The sequence below is a fragment of the Propithecus coquereli genome, unplaced genomic scaffold, assembly GCF_000956105.1.
Source record: "Propithecus coquereli isolate 6110/MARCELLA unplaced genomic scaffold, Pcoq_1.0 Scaffold432, whole genome shotgun sequence".
Classification (NCBI taxonomy): domain Eukaryota; kingdom Metazoa; phylum Chordata; class Mammalia; order Primates; family Indriidae; genus Propithecus; species Propithecus coquereli.
The window spans coordinates 584,598-586,687 of record NW_012150086.1 but is presented as its reverse complement, the minus strand read 5'-3'; positions in this window follow the sequence as shown (position 1 = coordinate 586,687).

Here is a 2,090-nt window from a genome sequence, read left to right as displayed (position 1 = left end):
AATTTCTAAAAGTGCTGTGATTTTTTGGATCAATTAATCATAAAATGTTTCCAAAGGCAAAAATAAAAATAATTGGAGAAGAAAATCTTGGAGATGCAAAAAAAATCGATAATGATATACCAGTTCAATTTTTTGAAAACAGATAGACATGAAACAAAGACTAAAGGAACAGCAGGAAAATATACCATTATTGTGGTCACAGCTTCTAGGCAACCCATTAAAATGATAACCAGATCCAGGTAGCAACAGATATATCTACCATCAAAAAAAGTTAAACTAAATCAAGTGAAAAATTTCATACTAGGTAATTGTTCAATGAAAAGGAAAAAGAATAAAAATCATTGCTTACATAGTGATGAAACATGAAAGATTCTGCTAAAAGTTTATGTTGAAAATTAAGATAGAGGTAATCTATGCACACTCATTCAATAAAAAGAAAAAAAATGAATTGGTGGATCAATGCCAATTTTAATTTTGAAATCCTCAAAAAAAGAAAATTAAGATCATGGTTGATAGATTCTCTACAATATAACAGGAAAACCCAGCCAAAACTGTAAAGGACACAAAAAATACTGAGTTTAAAAACAAATGACACATTTCTGTTTCTTAAAAGTCATATGCATAATCTGTGGGTGTTTCTTCTACTTTAGGAACCATTTGACTTGAAATCCTTAAGTTTTTATGAATGTTTTAGAAATATTTACACTAATGAATAAATCCCATAGTTATTTAAGAATAACATTTCAAGTTACTTATCGTATCAGTAATATTAAAATAATAGTACATACAGTTCACTAATAATCAAAGAAGCAAGGTGATTACAGAGTATAAAGGCTGGACAGAGCTAGATCTAAACCAAGATTGCCGAAGCAATGGGAAGGAAATCTGAAGCCTTCTCAGCTCAGGAAAGACTTGTGAACCCTTCAGAATAGAACTAAGAGGGTAGTGGTAATGGAAATTGAATTCAGCTGTCCTACTGTGGCCTTCACTGTCAAGGAAAGGAATTAAGAGAAAAATTTCAAAAAATACTTACATTTGTGAGATTGGTGTTGAGAAGACAATCTGTGAAATATTGTTATTTCTTTGGAGTAAAAAATTTTAAAAATCAGTTAACATTATGTGCCTTTCCTTTCATGAGATCTTGTGCTATTCTTCCTCTTTACGTCTTTCTTCTTCACTCCTCACATCTCAGGCAAGCCTTAGCTATAGTCTTTTAGTCTACCTTATGTTTACTGTTTTTAAAATTGATTTTTGGCATTGTTGTGATCGTGCATTGTGTTAGGAGAACAAGGTGTATATATTCCTGAAAGTCCACGGTTGTAGGCTCAGAGATTTCTGGAGTCTCTTGGGTGCCTGCTTCTAGAGGTTGCCTTCCTGATATTGTGAACTTCTAGAATACTTGCTCTTCCTTCATTTTAAAGCCCTGAGCACAATTAACAGTCTTTCCTGTTCCTCATTTTTACCACTATAAGACTCTTTTGTAACATTGAAAATGTGCAATGTGACCAATTGTTGGCTGCCAAAACAAACAAACAAACAAACTTTGAGGACTTTCCACTCTGATCTCCTATACTGAAACAATTCATAGTTAATGAAAGGACACTGTATCAAACTGATCACACTCTAAACACAATTTTTCTTTCTTTACTTTAGAGATTCATATAGGGCTATTCCATATAATTCCTTGTGCTTTGTCCCATGGAGCCCACCATATGAACAACAAATGAATAGAAAAATAGGCAGAGTGAATGCACATTAAAGCCGTTTACAACAACATCAGCTAGCATCTCTAAGTGGAACAGACATTTGGAAATCAGTTTGGCAGAGGGCATAGTAGGGAAGAGAGTGGCCCATGCATGAGGGGAAGCAGTAGGAGCAACCAAGGTTTTTTATATTGTTCTTGTTCAGACTGTGCCTTTATCAAGTTAAACATAGTTGAATGATCATTCAGTTTAACAGCCCAGTAACTGAGAAAATTGAGAACAGATAGAGAATACAAGGGGACGTGTATGTGTGTACACTCACATGCAAAACCAGTTGCTCTGAGTTTATTTTACTTACATGGATCTATTTATTGATTTAGATATGCA